Source organism: Coregonus lavaretus (assembly GCF_964263955.1).
Source record: "Coregonus lavaretus genome assembly, contig: HAP1_SCAFFOLD_316, whole genome shotgun sequence".
Classification (NCBI taxonomy): Eukaryota; Metazoa; Chordata; class Actinopteri; order Salmoniformes; family Salmonidae; genus Coregonus; species Coregonus lavaretus.
Window position 1 is genome coordinate 377,992 of NW_028156444.1, and position 25,612 is coordinate 403,603.

At 43.3% G+C, this 25,612-nt stretch overlaps 1 pseudogene across 1 annotated transcript; it reads left to right on the forward strand.

Annotated features, from left to right (window-relative positions):
- Positions 1 to 2,483: 2,483 nt before the first annotated feature.
- LOC311126328 (ferritin, lower subunit-like) lies at positions 2,484 to 13,093 on the forward strand (annotated as a pseudogene). Its single transcript has 5 exons — positions 2,484 to 2,568; positions 6,864 to 6,967; positions 7,192 to 7,337; positions 11,729 to 11,854; positions 12,145 to 13,093. The product of its transcript is annotated as a ferritin, lower subunit-like (transcript).
- Positions 13,094 to 25,612: the final 12,519 nt, after the last annotated feature.

Consider the following 25,612-nt stretch of genomic DNA (forward strand, 5'->3'; position numbering starts at 1 on the left):
ATAGTCACCCTTTGCCTTGATGACAGCTTTGCACACTCTTGGCATTCTCTCAACCAGCTTCACCTGGAATGCTTTTCCAACAGTCTTGTAGGAGTTCCCACATATGCTGAGCACTTGTTGGCTGCTTTTCCTTCACTCTGCCGTCCGACTCATCCCAAACCATCTCAATTGGGTTGAGGTCGGGGATTGTGGAGGCCAGGTCATCTGATGCAGCACTCCATCACTCTCCTTCTTGGTCAAATAGCCCTTACACAGCCTGGAGGTGTGTTGGGTCATTGTCCTGTTGAAAAACAAATGATAGTCCCACTAAGCCCAAACCAGATGGGATGGCGTAGCTCTGCAGAATGCCGTGTTAGCCATGCTGGTTAAGTGTGCCTTGAATTCTAAATAAATCACAGACAGTGTCACCAGCAAAGCACCCCCACAACATAACGCCTCCTCCTCCATGCTTTACGGTGGGAACTACACATGCGGAGATCATCCGTTCACCCACACCGCATCTCACAAAGACACAGCGGTTTGAACCAAAAATCTCAAATTTGGACTCCAGACCAAAGGACACATTTCCACTGATCTAATGTCCATTGGTCGTGTTCCTTGGCCAAAGCAGGTCTCTTCTTCATATTGGTGTCCTTTAGTAGTGGTTTCTTTGCAGCAATTCGACCATGAAGACCTGATTCACACAGTCCCCTCTGAACAGTTGATGTTGAGATGTGTCTGTTACTTGAACTCTGTGAAGCATTTATTTGGCCTGCAATTTCTGAGGCTGATGACTCTAATGAACTTGTCCTCTGCAGCAGAGGTAACTCTGGGTCTTCCATTCCTGTGGCGGTCCTCATGAGAGCCAGTTTCATCATAGCGCTTGATGGTTTTTGCGACTGCATATTGACTGACCTTCATGTCTTAAAGTAATGATGGACTGTCGTTTCTCTTTGCTTATTTGAGCTATTCTTGCCATAATATGGACTTGGTCTTTTACCAAATAGGGCTATCTTCTGTATACCCCCCTACCTTGTCACAACACAACTGATTGGCTCAAATGCATTAAGAAGGAAATAAATTCCACAAATTAACTTTTAAGAAGGCACACCTGTTAATTGAAAAGCATTCCAGGTGACTACCTCATGAAGCTGGTTGAGAGAATGCCAAGAGTGTGCAAAGCTGTCATCAAGTCAAAGGGTGGCTATTTGAAGAATCTCAAATATAAAATATATTTTGATTTGTTTAACACGTTTTTGGTTACTACATGATTACATGTGTGTTATTTAATAGTTTTGATGTTTTTACTATTATTATACAATGTAAAAAATAGTAAAAATAAAGAAAAACCCTTGAATGAGTAAGTATGTCAAAACTTTTGGACTGGTAGATATTTCTGTATTTCATTTTCAATACATTTACAAAAATGTATAAAAACATGTTTCCATTTTTTCATTATGGGGTATTGTGTGTAGATGGGTGAATTTTTGTATTTATTTAATCCATTTTGAATTCAGGCTGTAACACAACAAAATGTTGAATAAGTCAAGGGGTATGAATACATTCTGAAGGCACTGTAGTGTCCAGGCACCTCACTTTAAGTTGTTTGAACACAGTAAAAGTCCAGCAACACTTCTTATGACCTAGCTTTTTGTTCAAACCCATCTGTTTTGTATTCTAGGGACTCAAGTGAGTAGACTGGACACAGGTTTTATATACACAAATTGGATTGTTTTTCCTGTACAGTGCTATATTTGTACCATATAGTGTCCAGGCACCCATTTTTAAGCTGTTTGACCAGGCCAGCAACACTCCATATTATTCAGAGCCCCATGAAATGACACAATATATAGATTCTACAGACCTTACCGAGTACACTCCAGCCCACTTTTACATTGGCACAAATAATAGTTTTTTCTCTATAAGCCAATATGTAATGGCAATACAGCAGTGGAGGCTGCTGAGGGTAGGACGGCTCATAATAATGGCTGGAACGGAGTGTTCTTTCCAGACAGAACACTCTGTTCCAGCCTATATTATGAGCAGTCCTCCCGCCAGCAGCCTCCACTGATATACAGTGATTTGCATTGGGGGCATTTATTTGACCTCGGAACATGTTTTAAAACCAAACATTTATGCAAATGTCACCTAAATATGAAAAAATATGAATAATTGTTCATGTTTAGACAATTATTTTTCATACATCATTAATAAATACAGGTTAATGACTTTTATTAGGAAAATGTATGACATAATGTGACCCAGAAGTACATCTTAAGTGTTGTTGACAAGTAACTGATAGCCCAGTAAGGCTGTTGGCATGAAGTAGGAATAAATAGTGGAGTATGGTAGTTATTATTATTATTATAGTTATTTTTTCTTTTTTTTAGTGTAGTGTTAGATGGTATGGTATTTAAAATAAAATAAATTAAGCAAAGTATAAGGGAGTTATACTCCAGTCTAGTAGTTGGCGGTAATGCAACATTTATTGGATGCCAACCGCCGTAAAACCTAATCGAAGAGGAAAGCGCTGTTTCTCAGGTCAACTAACTAGCTGCTCTGGTAGTGATTAGAAACAAAAGGGAGAAAGTAAGTACAACATTCTGGTACTTCAGTATTTGATACGTCAATGCAATTAGCTGGAGGTTTACAAGCTAACGTTAGCTGTGAGACATTATTTAAGTTGTTTACTGTGGATAGCTAATAATGATTTGGGTAACACCAACAAGCTAGCTAGGTAGCTAACGACTATCTCTAACGTTCCTTATCAGAGAAGTACACCCGTGTTGGTGACCTAGCCAGTTAGAAAGCTAGTTTGTCTTGATCTGCATTCCTCGTTTTTGTCTGTTAGCGAGCTACCGTTACTGTACTGTAGGTCACTACACTCACTGTCGCGCATTACTTAGACTGCTTGGCAAGTGCCAACCTGCCAAACTTTGCAATGTATGGGCATGCCTTTATTTGTTAAGTCCAGGATTCGAGATATGTTAGACCAGGGATACTTAAGTACTATTTTAGAAGACCCGGTCACTCTTATCCTAGCTAAGTGGTAGCCCAAAGGCCGGCAGATATCGAGACGTTTAATCTAACCGTCCAAAGGGAATATATGCAGCCGGCTATACACTCACATCCCCCGTGTACCGGTTTTCGTTCTCCATAGAGACTGCAAATGCGTCGACTTCCTCCTTAACTCGATTTAATGGCAAGAATGCGGGAAATATGCGTATTTTCTTTGCGAAACACGACTTTCCACCACCATGCTAAATCCTGATTTTGCGCCCCACATTCAGCCTGGGGTAAACAGGTTCCTGCAACCTGATTGGCTGAACGCAATAGCAACATCCGGGACTAGCATTCCTAGGCATAACCCATTATCCATGGTGGTGGAATGGTAGGCTTATTTCCCGCTTTTTTTCTGCCTTCTCGCCATTAACGAGGAAATCGTCGGATTTGCAGCCTGAATGGAGAATGCTTTTTCAATACGAACCGGTCCACGTTGATACATGTATAGCTAGCTGCATGCATTCTCTGTGGACGGTAAGATGAAACGACTCAATGTGGCCATCTGCCGGCCTTTGGGTTAGCTAGATGGCAAAGGTCCAGATGGATATTTTAATTTATCAGTGTAGTAAGAAACCCCCACCTCGCAACAATGCGACCCCAAACTGTTCACTATTAACACATCTTGTTGGCTGATTTTATTTTTATGCCGTTTCAAAACTAATTTCATGCAGTTTCACATTTTGCCATGGGGCTGAGAGAACATTTAGCAACTTTAAAGCACATTTCCTGCCATGTCTTGTGTATTGATATACTTGAGTAACCCCCCCCCCCCCCCCCCCCCAAAATAAATGAGAACCACACGATTTAGATAGCTGCTTAGCCTAACTTACCTACCTAGCTAATATTGGTTAGTGGATCAGCTGGACATTTCTGACCGGTTATAATCAGTTCTGTCTGTCAGTGAATGACATAACAAAATAAAAACTGCCCTGCACTACCACATTTGTTCCTTTTTTTTGTCTGGACCCGCGGTCCGTTCTGGGTCAGAATACGGACCGCGATCCACCTATCAGAGTATGTGAGCGAAGCTGGAGCGGAGTGTGCCCAATTTCACTGTAGCATGGAGCGAGATTCCCAAAGGCTGGAACGTCGGTCTTCTCACCCTTTCCAATTTCGCTCCAGTAGCGCTCACTTCATGGCTCAGGGCATGCTCGGCCCAGCATGCATTTGTAGTCTACTTGTGTGCTGCTATAGCCCCTTGCTTTAGCTACTGTCATGGAGTTCGCTAAATGTTTTCATAAAGAAACTGATAAAACACACAGGTGCAACATCAAGGTGACTTACAAAGATGAGGACCAAGAGAGGTAGTGCAGTGATCTAGTGTCCACAACTAAAAAATCATTGTGGAATGTGAAAAGACATGTATCCCAAAAGCATGATGGTGTACTTACTACATGCACATGCTAAAATAAAGGAATGAGGTGGGTAGATAACTAAGTGTGTCATTGTAGCAAATTATTTATAGACAAATCAGAGCTCTTAACGTTTCATTCATTTTTCTTCTATCTATACAATAGGCCATCATTGATTTTGGCCCAATTGGCCTGGCATATTCCCACGTTCAAGGAGCTTTCTGTTTTGATTGGGTTATTTAGCCTAAAAACCATTTAGGCCTACCTAAAAAATAAAAAAAACAACTCTACATCTCTGCCCAGCCTGGCAATAGTGGCCAAAAGGGTGTTTAGCATTCCCAGTGGCTCTGCAAGTGTGGCGAGGATATTCTCCGCTGCTCTCAAGGCACCATTGCATGAGCCTGAAGCCACAGACTGGCCAAACTCGTGTTTCTAAAAATGAATTCATAAGTCATTTTTAGTTTAATTTCTATTTAATTCTATTTAATTATCACGACAACTGGTTTGATACATTCACCTCTGAAGGTAAATAATGTACTTACATTCAGCAATCTTGCTCTGATTTGTCATCCTAAGGGTCCCAGAGATTATCATTATTATATGCCATTTAGCAGACGCTTTTATCCAAAGCGACTTACAGTCATGCGTGCATACATTTTTGTGTATGGGTGGTCCCGGGGATCGAACCCACTACCTTGGCGTTACAAGCACCGTGCTCTACCAGCTGAGCTACAGAGGACCACCAGAGATAAAATGTAGCATAATTTTGTTGGATAAAATCAATTTTTATATTCAAATGTAGGAACTGGGTTGTACAGTTGAACCCCTGCTGTCTCTGGCTCCCCACCCACCCTGCACGGCCATCTAGATGTGTGAAAGTTAGTGTATAAGCTAATGATCCATCATGTATGACATTCCTGGTAGTGTGTAAACGTACATTTTCTATTACCATATCACTTTTCTATGTTCTCTATAGTTGTGTACATAAATGTATAATTTGACCAATTCTGCACATTTTGGCAGACTTGATACAAAATAGTCCAGTATTGCAATGGTTCACTGAATCAATCTGAAACTTTGCACACACACTGCTGCCATCTAGTGGCCAAAATTTAAATTCCGCCTAAACTGCAATATTATATTGTGGCCTTTCTCTTGCATTTCAAAGATGACGGAACAAAAAACTAAATAGAAAACACTTTTTTCTTTTACCAGATCTAATGTGTTATATTCTCCTACATTAGTTTCACATTTCCACAAACTTCAAAGTGTTTCCTTTCAAATGGTATCAATAATATGGATATCCTTGCTTCAGGTCCTGAGCTACAGGCAGTTAGATTTGGGTATGTCATTTTAGGCAAATTGAAAAAAAAAAGGGTCAGATCCATAAGAGGTTAAACAGTTTTGATGGCAACAATTAAAAAGGGCTAGGCCTACTATTTATTTCTCAACTGGTAATTGAAGTGTGCTTCCCATTCAAGTGTATGTAATAGTCATATTAGCAACCCACGCTAGTTGTTGCATCTTTAGATCTCCCCTCTTTCAAAATTTCTAACGGATATTTTCATCTCTGTCACATGAAACCGCTTGCAGTGCGGTGCGCTTTTGACAATGTGTTGGTGCGCTTTTGCCCGGTGTTTTCCCGCCAATTGTATTATGGAACAAACAGTTGCACGTAGCCTACTGCCTGTGCTCATTGCTGCGCTTATAACGTGAATAAATAAATTTATCAACATTTTAAGCTAATCGTTCTGATCTATTGCATCAGCCTTATTGCTTTTATCGTCCCACAACTGTCCCAGAGTCTGTTTGGAATAGGCCATTTCTTTCTCGCACAAAACGACAAGCTGACCAATAGAATGTCAACTTTTCTACTATAGGGGATATTAGATTGACATAGGCTAGTGATTTTGCTGTTCGTTACTCGTCTTGTTGGCTGAGGAAAAGTAAATGTGGCAGTTATTCTATCGTCAAAGTGCGCATCGGAATTCGGTAAGAAGGACACACACCGTTGCATCCTTGAGTTGCATGTTCTGTTAAGATGAATAACCATAATGTAAATGTGATTTCTGTCATTCTGAGCACCGTGGGTGCGACCCTAATTGGGTTATGGGTCCAGTAAATTCCTCAAATGCCCATTAAATTAAAATGCTGCCGGAAACCCTGATATGATATATAAATACTAGGGCTGCCTAGTGTAATTGCAACATTTACAATGAGTAGGCTATACATACAGCTGCACGGACTCCGCTTCATGTAGACATGAGTTATATTAGCTATGATTTCATAACTCCAAAGACTACGCTTATTATTTAAAATCGATGCCTTTGTTTCATTGCAGAAAAGAAAGTTGCTAGTTACTAGTAATGGTGTGGGTGAACATATGGTTTATTAAATTAGTCAATATATATTTCATACCAGTGACCTATTTATCTTTTAGTTAATTTCATGTCTATTTTGCCATTTCAGAGATGCAGTCGCAGGTAAATCACAACTTCCACCCAGAGAGTGAGGTGAACATCAACAAGCTGGTGAACATCAAGCTGACTGCATCCTACACATACCTCTCCCTGGTATGATCTATATAATATGTATATACAAAATATTAAGAACACCTGCTCTTTCCATGACAGACTGACCAGGTGAATCCAGGTGAAAGCAATGATCCCTTATTGATGTCACTGGCTATTTTCTCCTCTGTGCTCCTGCATGTTATAAAAACATGTGATCTGTTGATGTTACTGACCTGTTTTTATCCAATGTGTATTTCATGTTTTATTTCTCTGTTCTCTCCTAGGGGATGTATTTCGACAGGGACGACGTGGCTTTGCCCAGCTTCTCTAGTTTTTCCTGGAGTGCTCTGTGAAGGAGAGGGTGCAAGCAGAGAAATTGCTGGAATACCAGAATATGAGAGGTGGTCGCGTTCTCCTTCAGACCATCGCTGTAAGTCACTATTTCTCCCCGGTTAACTACAAAACATGCTCACTCCTATTTTGCTTTTAAGGCCTTTGTACCTGAGACTGGCAGCTGAATTTACTGTCCTGGAATTGCCCTCTCCCTCACTATCATAATTTACCCATGTATAGGGCCCTATAAAATCAGTTAAATGTTTGGCCTGATTAAGTTTTTTCCCAAATTCCGCTTTTCTCCATTTTTGTTTTCAGGTTTGATCTCAAAATCTATTTTTTTTTTATAGAACATCCAGTTTTGTTGTTTTTCTAAGTCTACAACAATGCTTAAATCACATCAGGAGACCACTTTTGAGATCTGAGAAAAATGTAAGAAATGTAGTTACCCAGGTAGGCATTGGCCTTGCTCTGGCACCCCAATGGTGGAACAAGCTCCTTCACGACGCTAGGACAGCGGAGTCACTCACCACCTTCCGGAGACACTTGAAACCCCACCTCTTTAAGGAATACCTGGGATAGGATAAAGTAATCCTTCTACCCCCACCCCCCCCCAAAAAAAAAAAAAAAAAAAAACATTTTGTAAAGTGGTTATCCCACTGGCTATAAGGTGAATGCACCAATTTGTAAGTCGCTCTGGATAAGAGCGTCTGCTAAATGACGTAAATGTAATGCCCACCAGCCAGAGACCATTGTTTGGTTACCAGTGTTTCTGTAGTGCTCATGTGATTGCAGGGTTTGCAGAACAAATGGCCACGGGATTAATGAAAATAATCATGATATCCTTCTGCCAGGTAGGCATTGGCAACTTTGTAGTTAACATTTAATTGATAAGGTTTTTGGGAAAGCCTTTCCATCCACCAGCAGACAATTAGCGTTATCGCTAATGGCTATGAAAAGCGTAGACTAGGCATATGCTCGCACCGCACACAACACACAGAATCACATGCTTTCTGTTCATGTCTTATTAACCAAATGAGTCCCACCGTGACGCTGGCACGATTTTGACTTCTAACCCCTTTTAAACATCTTCTGCATCCATTGGTACCAACCATTAGTTCGTGTAAATAACGGGGGCTGAGCTAGAGCGGTGTTTGTAAAACAAGGGTGGATCCCGAAGGGGCCCAGGGCCAGGTATTTTTACAAAAACGTCTACAGAGTCCGAATGGTTTATTCTTTTAGTAGTTTGTAGCTATCTATGAAAAACTGAGACTGTCACAAACACGCACATGTAACATGTTTTGCTCTGACGTTCACAAGCTACACAAGAAACGTTAGAAGATCATAGGAAATCCAAGGACATAGTGTCTATAATACTGTAATAAGCTCACTTAGTTGCTGTCACAAACTCCACACAGTTGTCACTGACTAGTTGGATATTCATTTTCCAGTGAGCAAACAATTTCAATACATACAGCACTCAAATAAATTCATTTTTTTCGTGTTTTTGCTTTGGCGGACCTTGTTTTTTTAAATTGACATTTGTCAATTAAAACTCATGAATGCAAATGTTTGTCATTGTTTTGTGTTCTACTTGTAGCCCAGGTTGTCCTGAAAATAAATGTTAAAACACTTCATTGTGAGGCTCCCGAGTGGCGCAGTGGTCTAAGGCACTGCATCTCGGTGCTTGAGGCGTCACTACAGACCCCCTGGTTCGATTCCAGGCTGTATCACAACCGGCCGTGATTGGGAGTCCCATAGGGCGGCGCACAATTGGCCAGCGTCGTCCGGGTTTGGCCGGTGTAGGCCGTCATTGTAAATAATACTTTTTTCTTAACTGACTTGCCTAGTTAAATAAAGGTAAAATAAAAAATATATAAGGGCTGGACATGCAAATAAATGAAAGTCAGATAAATCAAAAGCCAATTTTGCTGGGGTCTCGGGACTGATAGGGTTAACTTGGGCAAATTTAATGATTTATTATATATACATTTAGTTGATTTCCTACTAAGTTCAATACATTTTTGAATATTGTCGAGATCCCTCAATGCAAATTTCACGCTCTAATGTTCCAAGCCCTCTTCTTATCAGGGGAGCCATTTCCAGTGCGTTGTCAGGCATTGCCAACAGGGAGATCTCGTTAAATATGGATAGAATTCGTTAAAATTACTAAATGGCATTCACAGAATTTAAACGCTACAGCAATGCTCTTGTGAAAATTTAGAAATTTGAAAACTAGTGTTTCAGCATATATTATAACCACTACAAAGATGATGCTAGATAGCTAGCTTCTTCAAAAGACTTGACTGGTTAGCTAGCTAGCAGCAGAGCCTTCTGGCTAATATCATAGACTTTGTCTAACATTGTTTTACAAAGAAATAGGTCTATGTACTTGTCATGTTAGTTGAAGCTAACATTAGTTTACAAAATGATTGTTTGCTAAGGTGTATATTCGGTTGGCTTTGCTATCTAGCAAGCTGAGATCTTATTGCTCAAGTTGGTAATCCCGTTGTTTTGAAAACCGCTTGCTAGCCCTCATCCAGTACATAACATGCAAATATCTAATGTTATCCTAGCTAGCTTAGTGTTACTTCTCTGTAGGGCTTTCCCTGACCCAAAAATATATTGGTTGTACGAAAGTAGTCTGTTCTTTCGACCAATCGATTGGTCTACATTTTAAAACGTGTATTTTTCCATATACAGTGCATTCGGAAAGTATTCAGACCCCTTCCCTTTTTCCACATTTTGTTACGTTAAAGCCTTATTCTAAAATGGATTTAATCAAAATGTCCTCAATCTACACACAATACCCCATAATGACAAAGCCAAAACCGTTTTTTAGAAATGTGTGCAAATGTATAAAAATAAATAAATACCTTATTAACATAATTATTCAGACCCTTTGCTATGAGACTCGAAATTTAGTTCAGGTGCATCCTGTTTCCAATTATCATCCTTGAGATGTTTCTACAACTTGAAGTCCACCTGTGGTAAATTAAATTGATTGGACATGATTTGGAAAGGCACACACCTGTCTATATCAGGTCCCACAGTTGACAGTACATGTCAGAACAAAAACCAAACCATGAGGTCGAAGGAATTGTCCGTAGAGCTCCGAGACAGGATTTTGTCGAGGCACAGATCTGGGGAAGGGTTTCAAAACATTTCTGCAGCATTGAAGGTCCCCAAGAACACAGTGGCCTCCATCATTCTTAAATGGAAGAAGTTTGAACCACCAAGACTCTTCCTATAGCTGTCCGCCCGGCCAAACTGAGCAATCGGGGGAGAAGGGCCTTGGTCAGGGAGGTGACCAAGAACCCGATGGTCACTGACAGAGCTCCAGGGTTCCTCTGTGGCGATGGGAGAATCTTTCAAAAGGACAACCATCTTTGCAGCATTTTACCAATCAGGCCTTTATGGTAGATTGGCCAGACGGAAGCCACTCCTCAGTAAAAGGCACATGACAGCCCACTTGGAGTTTGCCAAAAGGCAGCTAAAGGACTCTCAGACCATGAGAAACAAGATTCTTTGGTCTGATGAAACCAAGATTGAACTCTTTGGCCTGAATGCAAAGCGTCACATCTGGAGGAAACCTGGCACCATCCCTACGGTGAAGCATGGTGGTGGCAGAATCATGTTGTGGGGATGTGTTTCAGCAGCAGGGACTGGGAGACTAGTCAGGATCTAGGGAAAGATTAACCGAGCAAAGTACAGAGAGATCCTTGATGAAAACCTGCTCAAGAGCGCTCAGGACCTCAGACTGGGGCAAAGGTTCACCTTCTAACAGGACAATGACCCTAAGCACACAGCCAAGACAACACAGGAGTGGCTTCGGGACAAGTCTCTGAATGTCCTTGAGTGGCCCAGCCAGAGCCCGGACTTGAACCTGATCGAACATCTCTGGAGAGACCTGAAAATAGCTGTGCAGCGACTGGATTTCTGCATGTATGTCAATACCACAGGAGTCCTCTTACATTTTGGGAACTTTAGTCCTGTTGATCAGTGCATCCCAAATGGAGGCAGCAAACAAGGTACCAGGCCAGCTGGGATTTACAACCTGATAGCAATATTTTTGGGACTATCAAGAAATGTATTGAGCTGCATCCATCTATTCTGCCAACAATGCCTTAATGTATGTAATGGAATGTTGAGTCAAATATAACCTATTTTTAAAACCTCTTATGAAGTGGAATGGAATGTGGAAGGTGCTAGAATGCATTGACTGTATTCCGTTTTAATGTTTGGATTCCGTTATTTCGTCAGCGTGTTCCTCAACGCGGATTTGTCAGGGCCCTACATGCAATTGTGATACCCAAGTCACTGTGCCTGTTTGACTACATTGCAGGAGAACTGTGAAGAATCACTAATATACAAATAACTTTGCTTGATGCATCCCAAATAACTACTCTGTGATCTAGATTAGCGGTTCTGGGCCTTGCCTTGCTCAAACTGATTCCTTGAAATGCGCTGTCTGTCTCTCTGTTTCAGAAACCCAGCAGGGAGGACTGGCGAAGTGGCCTGGCGGCCATCACCTTCTCCCTGGAGTTTCAGAAAACCCTCAACACGTCCCTCCTCGAGGTGCACCGTGGTGCCAATACTCACACTGACCCCCATGTAAGTCCATGATAATTATCCCATTGTGATTAACTGCTGTGCATATTTTAATGGATGTTTACAGTGTTATTAGATCAGATGTATATGATAGCTATGTATAACTGAAGCTCATAACAGCTATGTTGGTCTGTTAGTGATTTGAACAGATCAAATATGGAGAAGGAGGAACAGATCAAATGTTGAAGGAATACCTGCAGGATGCATCTACCAGTATGATATCAATGCTGTGCTGTGTCTGTTGCAACCGGGCATTACAATACAATCTTACTTTTAATTTACTTCCTCATTAGCTGTCTGACTTCCTAGAGCAGCACTTCCTGTCCGACAGCCACGACACCATCAAGAAGCTGGGCGACCATCTGGGCAGCCTGACCCGCCTCACTTCCTCTGAGACCCATGGCTCCATGGGAGAATACCTGTTTGACAAACACACCCTGTAAGACCCACAGCAAGAAGAGAGCACAGCTTTCAAACAGGGACTGGAGTCTGGAGAGTTGTGCTGGGCAGAACGTCCTAACTGTGTATGCATTTCCGTTACAAGTAGCACTAAAGTGTGATTTAGCAACAGAACCACATACCTCTTTTACAATACGTACAGAGAACAATGCAAGATAATGGAACAGTTGAATACCTCAATAACACCCATTTACCACTTCTGATGTGAACAGTGGTTACCACTGACAAAAGGTGTAATGGGTTCGCACTCAAATCTTTTTCACATAAAGCTTACTATTTGATGTTCTAAATTATTTTCACTGCATCAGGGATAGCGTACACAGACGTTTCGGCTTTACATCCTTCAGTGTGTAGGTACAGTTTTCTTTTAATTCAAAACAGCATTTTTAAAGAACAAACGATGAGCAGCAGGTGCTTCTAATCAGGGTTGCCACTCATCTGCCAATCAGGGATGTGGCTTTTCTGGCCTACTTGTATACAAATGAGTCACAAAGAAATACAGAATTATAGGGTATGGGAGCGGGCATGAAGGGCAACTCACAAATCAACCGCCCCAGGTGTCTGTTCACCTAAACAACCCTGGTGCTATAAGTCAACTTGGTTTCTGCCGTAGTTGATCAAGCATTCCAGCAATATATATGCTTCATTGTGTTGTGCATTCCTACATATTTATGAATCAATGCTGTGTTACACCTAGTTTCATTTTTAAAAAGCAGCATATCATTAAATATGTTCTGAAGGATTTAATCTAGTTGAATTTGAATAAAAGTAACACTACTGGTATAGATGGCGTTGTCTTATTTTGGGGGGGTCCTGGTATTCCTGGGTCACTGTCGAGCGAAGGTTTGTTTTACTTGCGACTGCCATACAGCCTGTGGTAGATTGTTATAAAAAATGTTTAAGTATAACCGCAAAGAAAATATACACTACCAGTCAAAAGTTTGGACACACTTACTCATTCAAGGGTTTTTCTTTATTTTAAATTTTTTTGACATTATAGAATAATAGTGAAGACATCAAAACTATGAAATAACACATGGAATCATGTAGTAACCAAAAAAGTGTTAAACAAATCAAAATATATTTGAGATTCTTCAAATAGCCACCCTTTGCCTTGATGACAGCTTTGCACACTCTTGGCATTCTCTCAACCAGCTTCATGAGGTAGTCACCTGGAATGCATTTCAATTAACAGGTGTGTCTTCTTAAAAGTTAATTTGTGGAATTTCTTTCCTTAATGCGTTTGAGCCAATCAGTTGTGTTGTGACAAGGTAGGGGTGGTATACAGAAGATAGCCCTATTTGGTAAAAGACCAAGTCCATATTAGGGCAAGAACAGCTCAAATAAGCAAAGAGAAACGTCCATCATTACTTTAAGACATGAAGGGCAGTCAATATGGAACATTTCAATTTCAGTCACAAAAAACATCAAGCGCTATGATGAAACTGGCTGTCATGAGGACCGCCACAGGAATGGAAGACCGAGAGTTACCTCTGCTGCAGAGGATAAGTTCATTAGAGTTACCAGCCTCAGAAATCGCAGCCCAAATAAATGCTTCACAGATTTCAAGTAACAGACACATCTCAACATCAACTGTTCAGAGGAGACTGTGTGAATCAGGCCTTCATGGTCGAGTTGCTGCAAAGAAACCACTACTAAAGGACACCAATAATAGGAAAATACTTGCTTGGGCCAAGAAACACGAGCAATGGACATTAGACCGGTGGAGAGATTTTTGGTTCCAACCGCCGTGTCTTTGTGAGACGTGGTGTGGGTGAACGGATGATCTCTGCATGTGTATTTCCTATCGTGAAGCATGGAGGAGGTGGTGTTATGGTGTGGGGGTGCTTTGCTGGTGACACTGTGATTCATTTAGAATTCAAGGCACACTTAACCAGCATGGCTACCACAGCATTCTGCAGTGATACGCCATCCCATCTGGTTTGGGCTTAGTGGGACTATCATTTGTTTTTCAACAGGACATTGACCCAACACACCTCCAGGCTGTGTAAGGGCTAGTGTAAGGGCTATTTTACCAAGAAGGAGAGTGATGGAGTGCTGCATCAGATGACCTGGCCTGCACAATCCCCCGACCTCTATCCCAATTGAGATGGTTTGGGATGAGTCGGAACGCAGAGTGAAGGAAAAGCAGCCAACAAGTGCTAATATATGTGGGAACTCCTTCAAGACTGTTGGAAAAGCATTCCAAGTGAAGCTGGTTAAGAGAATGGCAAGAGTGCCAACACTTTTTTGGTTACGACATGATTCCATATGTGTTATTTCATAGTTTTGATGTCTTCACTATTATTCTACAATGTAGAAAATAGTAAAAATAAAGAAAAACCCTGGAATGAATAGGTTTGTCCAAACATTTGACTGGTACTGTAGGTCTGGAAAATTGTGAGTCAAAACCTATTCAGCACAATTTTTGACAAGAAGATCACCTTAAGTTCCAACTATGCACTAATCTCGTTCCCAGCTAATTCTGCCCAAATGCCCGAAAGGTCTGGTGGACCAACGTGTCAAACTTGGCCTTCGTTAGCCAATAAAAAAGATTGTGAGGATCTACCCGACGCATAGGCAGTGAGGGGATTCTATTAATGCCCCCGGTGAACAGAGTTAGCGTTGATTGTATTCTATTTCGAACCGGGCTGCCTCCCGGGCGTGAGTCAGGTGCCTGTTCTGGCTGACAGCAGTCGTCCCAAAACAAAAGTGACGTAGGAATCTGTGTTTTCACATGCAAAAGTGATCGCTTTCTGCCTCCCTAATGAAAACTATTTTGAAAATTCAAACATGTTTTATGGAAAAGAGATGTTTCTGAATGATGCACCATGCTGCATTGTTGACGATGGTCTTGTCCCATGCATCAACCAATGGTTGCGTGCCACATAATCCACATTGCTATAACATGTTGTTAGCTGATACGTAAAATACAAATCCAAACGTTGTAACATCTGGCATGCGTCAGCAACGTCTGAGCAGGGGAACACGACCAATATGAACGAGCGGCGCTCATTACAGTTCGATTTGAGCAGGGCGCGCCTCCCTCATTGACTTCGCCTGGTCACGTGACAGGCCATAGCCCGGTTCAACCCAGGGCAGCTTAATAGAATTCCCTCATTGGCTTAATCTACCAACCAATCATCTCCCACAACACCTTCCCCCTAAAACCCAAATTACACGGGGAGGAGACATCAGTGTGAAATGTGCGTATGAGCGTTAATTTACATACACTGCATTTCGTATGCCAGTTTAATACGCCATGCAAGTGACTCGGCAAGTAGCCTTGTAGTTTAACTTTTGTAGGCTTTTAATGGCAAAAACGTAATAAAAGGCATCTGGCAGAAGTAAATTCAAACACAAACATAATTGTGTATATCTTATGAGGGCATTTTCATGAATTTGAAATAATCTTGAAGCCCATCCAAAAGACCAGGAACATAAACACTGAAATATGACGTAGGAGCGTGTAACTTGCCATATGATGCTTTCAAGACAACTCGGAACATCTGAGTTAAAATTTACATACGTTTTTTGCATAGAGCTTCCTATTGGTAATTTCTGATATTTTCCAAGTGGGCAACTGAGCTCATTTTCCTACAACGAGTTTTCAAGTCGGAAATGACCCTCCCCCGTACATGTCTTGTGCACCTCTGTTTACGTTCCTCCTGTATGCTCGTTGTGAGGGAGCTGTCTGTCGTATTTTCGGCACAGTATTGGCTCTCTCCCGAAATAAACTCCCAAGTCTCGCCACTACTTTTGTAGTGCCTTGTTAAAAGTGTGCAACACTTTTCACAGACTGATTTAGCGAGATCATCCACCTCAGCGATGGGACCAGTTATCTCCTTTAGTGCCCTATAGTATAATCGTATCAGGCCGACGTCTTGGCAACAATAAAGAGATGGCGTTTGTACTTCTTATGGGATAGTTTTCACCAAAAGGGCGACACACATCGACCACAGATTTTACAGGTGTATCAGGCTTTTTTCTTCTCGGGAAGCCATTAGCTAGCTGGAAGGTATTGTTTTTTTCTCCCTTTGAGGTCAGGAAGAATGTTTTTGCTAGCACACAACAAGTTCTTGCCCGGGTCCTGCCTCCATTTGGAGCCACGCCTCTCATTCGTGTGATTTGCTCAAATTAAATGATGGCCAATAGGGCTCCGACGGGCCGCGCCCATCTTCCCACAGTTATGGTTCCGTAACTGACACCCCACTCAGTTTTAGCATACACATTTCTGCAACATGCTGGTAGGGTCGATTTTTCTAGGAGGTATTTGTCTGTCTGAAAAACAGCACAGCTAACCAGACAGTCTGGCTGTTGACAAGGTCGTAACTTCAGGTTCAGGCTAGCTTGCGCGGTCGAGGAAGGTTGTGTTTGGAGAAGGTTACAAGAGTAGGTGGGATAAATCGTTGAAAAACAAACTAACTTTACTCTGTGGCGGTGGTTCGGCACGGCTGTGCTGTGAATGGGTCAGAGATGGTAGGATATAGTGATGGAGAAGAAAGTGAAGCAAGTATGGAACATAGCGGTACAAATAAAGGAGGGAGTAAGAAAGAGAAAAAGAAAGCGGGAGAGAACGGGAGTAGGGGTATGAAGGGGAGCGAGAGGTCTATGGAGGCAGAAAAGGATGTTTGAGGAGCGCAACTTAGCTTCCAACGCTAGCGGAAGTTCGGAGGTAGAATGTGCAGAGGAATGGCAAGATAAGATGCAAGGGGAGCATGGAGGTGAGGAGGAGCATAAAGTGATTCTGAAGTTTAGGGAGGAAGGTGGAGTTGGGGCGATGAGTCCGATTAGGTTGACGGCTGTGATAAAAGAGTTGATTGGGGAAGTTGTCAATGCTAAAGTGTTAAGAGATGGGAGCTTGTTGGTGTTCTGTAAGGACATGGCGCAGAGGGAAAAAGCTCTGAGTGAAGCAAATAGGGAAGTGTAAGGTCGAGCAGCTGGACTGATCAAGCAGGGAATCAGTGGATTAAAGGGGTGATAACAGGATGGTCTGTGAGTGTTAGCACTAAAGAGGTAAGGGACAATTTGAGAGGAGGCGTTCTAGTGAATGTACAAAGATTGCAAGCAACAAGGGGTGGAGTTAGGGTAGATAGCACGTCTATTCTGTTACATTTCAAGGACCGGGTACTGCCAAATAAAGTAACAATAGGATATATTAGTTATTATGTGAGGGCTTATGTACAGAAGCCTTTAAGATGTTATAAATGCCAGAGGTTTGGGCATGTGGCACCAGTCTGTAAAGAGAAAAAGAGGTGTGCCAGGTGTGGAGGGGAGCATGAGTATGGGAAGTGTGGAGATGGTGTACAACCAAAGTGCTTCAACTGTGGGGGTGCTCATAGTGTGGCATATAGTGTGTGTGAGGCTATGAAGCAGGCAGTGGAGGTGCAACAAGTGAGAGTGGAGAGAAGGGTGTCATATGCTGAGGCAGTGAGGGTGGTCCAGGTCCAGGGAGATACAGGTTCAAGGGAGAGATGGGTAGGAGCATCTAGACCGGGGATTACGGGGCAGGTGGGCAGCGATATGGTATAGAAAGAAAAGAGAAAGCTGGTGACGTTCAAAGCAGGAACTATCAGTAGCACTGATAAAGTAGTCTAAAACAGAGGATTAAGCTAATAGTGAAAGCTGCTGGGAGACATTTGAGTATGACAGGGTTGACATGGGAAGAGGTTCGTGATGACCTCAATCAGCCGATGGTGGAGTCATGTACAGTTGAAGTCGGAAGTTTACATACACCTTAGCCAAATACATTTAAACTAAGTTTTTCACAATTCCTGACATTTAATCCTAGTGAAAATACCCTGTTTTAGGTCAGTTAGGATCACCACTTTATTTTAAGAATGTGAAATGTCAGAATAATACTAGAGAGTGATTTATTTAAGCTTTTATTTATTTCATCACATTTCCAGTGGGTCAGAAGTTTACATACACTCAATTAGTATTTGGTAGCATTGCCTTTAAATTGTTTAACTTGGGTCAAACGTTTCGGGTAGCCTTCCACAAGCTTCCCACAATAAGTTGGGTGAATTTTGGCACATTCCTCCTGGCAGAGCTGGTGTAACTGAGTAAGGTTTGAAGGCCTCCTTGATCGCACACGCCTTTTCAGTTCTGCCCACAAATTTGCTATAGGATTGAGGTCAGGGCTTTGTGATGGCCACTCCAATACCTTGACATTGTTGTCCTTAAGCCATTTTGCCACAACATTGGAAGTATGCTTGGGGTCATTGTCCATTTGGAAGACCCATTTGCGACCAAGCTTTAACTTCCTGACTGATGTCTTGAGATGTTGCTTCATATATCCACATAATTTTCCTTCCTCATGATGCCATCTATTCTGTGAAGTGCACCAGTCCCTCCTGCAGCAAAGCACCCCCACAGCATGATGCTGCCACCCCCGTGTTTCACGGTTGGGATGGTGTTCTTCTGCTTGCAAGCAACCCCCTTTTTCCTCCAAACATAACGATGGTCATTATGGCAAACAGTTCTATTTTTGTTTCATCAGACCAGAGGACATTTCTCCAAAAAGTACGATCTTTGTCCCAATGTGCAGTTGCAAACCGTAGTCTGGCTTTTTTATGGCGGTTTTAAGGCAGTGGCTTCTTCCTTGCTGAGCGGCCTTTCAGGTTATGTCGATATAGGACTTGTTTTACTGTGGATATAGATACTTTAGTACCTGTTTCCTCCAGCATCTTCACAAGGTCCTTTGCTGTTGTTCTGAGATTGATTTGCACTTTTCGCACCAAAGTACGTTCATCTCTAGGAGACTGAACGCGTCTCCTTCCTGAGCGTATGACGGCTGCATGGTCCCATGGTGTTTATACTTGCATACTATTGTTTGTACAGATGAACGTGGTACCTTCAGGCATTTGGAAATTGCTCCCAAGGATGAACCAGACTTGGTTCTGAACCAGACTTGTGGAGGTCGACGGATAGTTCTCCTCACTATGGCCTGGGCCTGCTTATACTGAATCAGATGTTGGAAGTTATGTGTCCTTTTCAGTACTCTAAATGCCCTGTTCCTACTCCTCACCATTGCCCCACATTCCTCCATCCACCATGGGACTGCTTTCCTCCTCCTCCCTGAACTCTTAGGTATAGCCTCAGTAGCTGCCCCCACTAACGCTGTTCTCACCCAGTTATTCATACTATCCGCATCCCCTCTTATATCCACCCAAGCCATCACCTGCTCACTCAGCTCCTGAAACTGATCCCACTTTGCCCTTCCAAACACCCACCTGCCTACTCCATCCACTGACACCTCCTCCTCCCTCCAGCATACTGTGCATACTATGGGGTAATGATCACTCCCTACTTTCGACTCCTCTCATACCTCCCACACACATTTCCTGCCATCGCACTAGATACCAAAGTGAGGTCCAGGGCAGACTCTTTCCCTGTGGCTACATCAATCCTGGTCCCTCTGCCATCATTCAGGCACACCAGATCTTTATTTTCTATCAAATTTTCCATCACTTGGCCATTTCCATCCACCCATTTCCACCCCCAAAGCGTGTTGTGGGCGTTAAAATACCCACACCACATTACCTTACTTCTTTCCTGGCCCTCCACCCTCTCCAGCACTTCCATGTCCAATATCTGACACGGATTATAGTAGTTCACAACCACTAGCACCCCTCCTCTCAGCCACACCTCCACCATCATATATTCCTGTTCAATACCTTTGCCTATCATCTTGTAGGGAATTCCTTGCTTCCTTGCTTCCTTGCTTTCCATCCTCTCTCACTTTCCATCCTTAACTAAATATACTTTCCTGCAACCCGCCTCACCCAATGTGGAACAGATTCTATTATTTCTTCATACCTTTTATCAAGAACCCACGGCTGAAACTAGCCAGCTAACTAGCTACTTGCTATTAGCTATTGCTATTAGCCACCGTTAGCGGTCTTCACCACTGTCCGTGGCCTGCACTACCTACCAGCCAGCTTTAGCCTGGACAATTATCGGCCAGTCTGCACAGCGTGCTATCGACCCAGAGCATTTAGGATTTTCTGCCGGAATCACTGAATCTAGAATCTCCAGTTGAAAATAGCTAGCCAGCTAACTAGATAACTAGCTACTTGCTATTAGCCACTGTTGGCGGTTTTCACCCAGAACATCGGATTTTCTGCCGGAATAACTGAATCACTGGACATCAACTAGCTCACCGGATCGCAACTAGCTAGCCGCAACCGAATGGATGTTGCTGTAGGCTAATCACCACTGCCCCCGAAGCAAGCACCAGTTAGCCTTGAGCTAGCCTCGAGCCAGGCCCATATCCCGGCTATCTACCTCTTTGTCTACCGGACGGGAGTAGCCAGCTAACTAGCTACTTGCTATTAGCTACCGTTAGCGGTTTTTCACCATTGTCCGTGGCCTGCACTACCTACCAGCCAGCTCTAGCCTGGACTATTATCGGCCAGTCTGCACTGTCTGCACAGCGCGTTATCGACCCAGAACATATCGGATTTTCTGCCGGAATCACTGAATCACTGGACCTTTAACACTGGATCATCGCAACTAGCTAGCTGCAACCAAATGGATGTTGTTGTTGGCTAATCAGCCTTGAGCTAGCCTCGAGTCAGGCACATCTCCCGGCTATCTACCTCTCTGTCAACCGGACGGGACCTCCTAGAGTCGACACGGAGCCCCGCGGATCCATCACGACTGGTCTGCCGACGTAATCGTCTGTGGTTTCAACAGGCTTCCCGTTGCGACGACCACGAAGATCCATCTGCTAGCCCCAGACCGCTAGCACACGCAAACAACAGCCGTACTTCCTGCTCGCTGTGCTGTAGCACCAATTCGAACTGCTCTCGGACTCACATATTGCTGTTCACTGGACCTTATGATCACTCAGCTGCACAGCTGATGCCTGCTGGACTGTTCCTTTACACGGTACCCTGTCCTGTTTATCTGTTTAGCCTCAGCCCAAACTTTCATCGCCATTACCAGTTGTTGTCTTAGCTCTCTCTAATCACACCTGTGATTGCTTTATGCCTCTCTCCTATGTCAATATGCCTTGCCTATTGCTGTTCCAGTTAGTTCTTATTATACAATTTCACTGTAGAACCCCAAGTCCCTCTCAAACTGCCTCAAATAGCTCCTTTGTTCCACCCCCCATACACACCGAGACCGGCTCAATCGGTGCCTCCAGTGATGCTATCTCTTTCAATGTTGCCCATCGCTTAGGTTTACCTCCACTGTACTCATATCCTTCCATATTATAAAAGCGTCTGCTAAATGGCTTATTATTATTATTATTATATCCCTGAATCTATTCTACAATGCCCGGAAATCTGCCCCCTTTATTCTCTGTACCCAACGCACTAGAAGACCAGTTCTTAAAGCCTTTAGCCGTATCCTTATTCTAGTCCTCCTCTGTTCCTCTGGTGATGTAGAGGCTAACCCAGGCCCTGCAGCCCCCAGTATCACTCCTACTCCCCAGGAGCTATCATTTGTTGACTTCTGTAACCGTAAAAGCCTTGGTTTTCTGAACGTTAACATCAGAAGCCTCCTTCCTAAGTTTTAGTTATTCACTGCGTTAGCACACTCCGCCAACCCTGATGTTCTAGCAGTGTCTGAATCCTGGCTTAGGAAGGCCACCAAAAATTCAGAAATGTCCATACCCAATGTCCATACCCAAATTCAGAAATGTCCATATTTTTTTCCGTCTAGATAGAACTGCCAAAGGGGGTGGAGTTGCAATCTACTGTAGAGAGCCTGCAGAGCTCTATCATACTATCCAGGTCTGTGCCCAAACAGTTTGAGCTCCTACTTCTAAAAATCCACCTTTCCAGAAATAAGTCTCTCACTGTTGCCGCTTGCTACAGCCCCCCCTCAGCCCCCAGCTGTGCCCTGGACACCATATGTGAATTGATTGCTCCCCATCTATCCTCAGATTTCGTACTGCTTGGTGACCTAAACTGGGATATGCTTAACACCCCGGCCATCCTACAATCCAAACTAGATGCCCTCAATCTCACACAAATTATCAAGGAACCTACCAGGTACAACCCTAAATCCGTAAACATGGGCACCCTCATAGATATCATCCTGACTAACATACCCTCTAAATACACCTCCGCTGTCTTCAACTAGGATCTCAGCGATCACTGCCTTATTGCCTGTGTCCGTAACGGGTCCGCGGTCAAACGACCACCCCTCATCACTGTCAAACGCTCCCTAAAACACTTTAGAGAGCAGGCCTTCCTAATTGACCTGGCCCAGGTATCCTGGATGGATATCGATCTCATTCCGTCAGTAGAGGATGCCTGGTTGTTCTTTAAAAGTGCTTTCCTCTCAATCTTAAATAAGCATGCCCCATTCAAAAAATACAGAACTAAGAACAGATATAGCCCCTGGTTCTCCTCAGACTTGACTGCCCTTGACCAGCACAAAAACATCCTGTGGCGTACTGCATTAGCATCGAATAGCCCCCGCGATATGCAACTTTTCAGGGAAGTTAGGAACCAATTTACACAAGCAGTTAGGAAAGCAAAGGCTAGCTTTTTCAAACAGAAATGTGCATCCTGTAGCACTAACTCCAAAAAGTTTTGGGACACTGTAAAGTCCATGGAGAATAAGAGCACCTCCTCCCAGCTGCCCACTGCAATGAGGCTGGGAAACACTATCACCACCGATAAATCTACAATAATCAAGAATTTCAACAAGCATTTTGCTACGGCTGGCCATGCTTTCCACCTGGCTACCACTACCCCAGCCACCAGCTCTGCACCCTCCGCTGCAACTTGCCCATGCCCCCCCCCCCCCCGCTTCTCCTTCACACAAATTCAGACAGCTGATGTTCTGAAAGAGCTGCAAAATCTGGACCCCTACAAATCATCTGGGCTAGACAATCTGGACCCTTTCTTTCTAAAAATAGCCGCCGAAATTGTCGCAACCCCTATTACTAGCCTGTTCAACATCTCTTTCGGAACGTCTGAGATCCCCAGAGATTGGAAAGCTGCCGCGGTCATCCCCCTCTTCAAAGGGGGTGACACTCTAGATCCAAACTGTTACAAACCTATATCCATCCTGCCCTGCCTTTCGAAAGTATTTGAAAGCCAAGTTAACCAACAGATCACTGACCATTTTGAATCACACCGTACCTTCTCCGCTATGCAATCCGGTTTCCGAGCTGGTCATGCGTGCACCTCAGCCACGCTCAAGGTCCTAAACGATATTATAACCGCGATCGATAAAAGACAGGACTGTGCAGCCGTCTTCATCGACCTGGCCAAGGCATTCGACTCTGTCAACCACCGCATTCTTATTGGCAGACTAAATAGCCTTGCTTTCTCAAATGACTGCCTCGCCTGGTTCACCAACTACTTCTCAGATAGAGTTCAATGTGTCAAATCGGAGGGCCTGTTGTCTGGACTTATGGCAGTCTCTATGGGGGTGCCACAGGGTTCAATTCTTGGGCCAACTCTTTTCTCCGTGTATATCAATGATGTCGCTCTTGCTGCTGGTGACTTTCAGATCCACCTCTACGCAGACGACACCATTTTGTATACATCTGGCCCTTCATTGGACACTGTGTTAACAAACCTCCAAACGAGTTTCAATGCCATACAACACTCCTTCCGTAGCCTCCAACTGCTCTTAAACACTAGTAAAGCTAAATGCATGCTCTTCAATCGAACGCTGCTGGCACCCGCCCACCCGACTAGAATCACTACTCTCCACGGGTCTGACCTAGAGTATGTGGACAACTACAAATACCTAGGTGTCTGGTTAGACTGTAAACTCTCCTTCCAGACTCACATTAAGCATCTCCAATCCAAAGTTAAATCTAGAATCTGCTTCCTATTTCGCAACAAAGCCTCCTTCACTCATGCTGCCAAACATGCCCTCGTAAAACTGACTATCCTACCGATCCTTGACTTCGGCGATGTCATTTACAAAATAGCCTCCAACACTCTACTCAGAAAATTGGATGTAGTCTATCACAGTGCCATCCGTTTTGTCACCAAAGCCCCATATACTACCCACCACTGTGACCTGTACGCTCTTGTTGGCTGGTCCTCACTACATATTCGTCGCCAAACCCACTGGCTCCAGGCCATCTATAAATCACTGCTAGGCAAATCCCCGCCTTATCTTAGCTCATTGGTCACCATAGCAACACCCACCCGTAGTATGCGCTCCAGCGGGTATATCTCACTGGTCATCCCCAAAGCCAACACCACCTTTGGCCGCCATTCCTTCCAGTTCTCTGCTGTCAATGACTGGAACGAACTGCAAAAATCTCTGAAGCTGGAGACTCTTATCTCCCTCACTAACTTTAAGTGTCAGTTGTCAGAGCACCTTACTGATCACTGCACCTGTACACAGCCCATCTGAAATTAGCCCACCCAACTACCTCATCCCCATATTGTTATTTGCTCATTTGCACCCCAGTATCTCTATTTGCACATCATCTCTTGCACATCTATCATTCCAGTGTTAATACTAATTGTAATTATTTTTTACTATGGCCTATTTATTGCCTTACCTCCATAACTTGCTACATTTGCACACACTGTATATTTATTTTCTGTTGTATTTTTGACTTTGTTTTGTTTTACCCCATATGTAACTCTGTGTTGTTTTTATCGCACTGCTTTGCTTTATCTTGGCCAGGTCGTAGTTGTAAATGAGAACTTGTTCTCAACTGGCTTACCTGGTTAAATAAAGGTGAAATAAAAAATTTATAAAAAGAAGAGAGGAGGCTATTTTTACAAGATTAAGGGTGGGACACAGCCAGTTGAATAAAACATTAAATGTGATAGGAAAGCATCCAACAGGAAAGTGTGATTATTGTCAGGAAACAGAGACCATGGAGCATGTATTGCTACAGTGTGGGCAGTATCAGAGGGAAAGAGAGAGGATGAGATCGAGTATGAGGGAGAAGGGGATACAGGCAATTAGTTTAAAGAGTATATTGAGTAAAACGTCAAATATTTTGTTATTTTTTAAGAGAAACGGGGCTGGCAGGTAGGATTTAGTTTCTCCCTGTCTCTGGCCCACACTCCAGTACAGTAGGTGGCGGTAATGCACCATAACGTTGGATGCCAACCGCCGATAAACCTCACTGAAGACAAAGAAGAACACGCTGGTAATCGGAGGCTGCATCCCAATATGGCGACCGGGGTGTGTCGTAAGGAAAGTAGTAGGCGTGTGGAAAGGAGTGGGTGTGTCGAAAGCGCTCTGCTGTAGGTTAGGCAGTTTTTATTGAGTGGTGTTGTTTTTCTTCAATTTCTTACCTGGCAACTACCGTACATTGAGCTACCATACCGCGAGAGTTTGTACTTCTGTTTT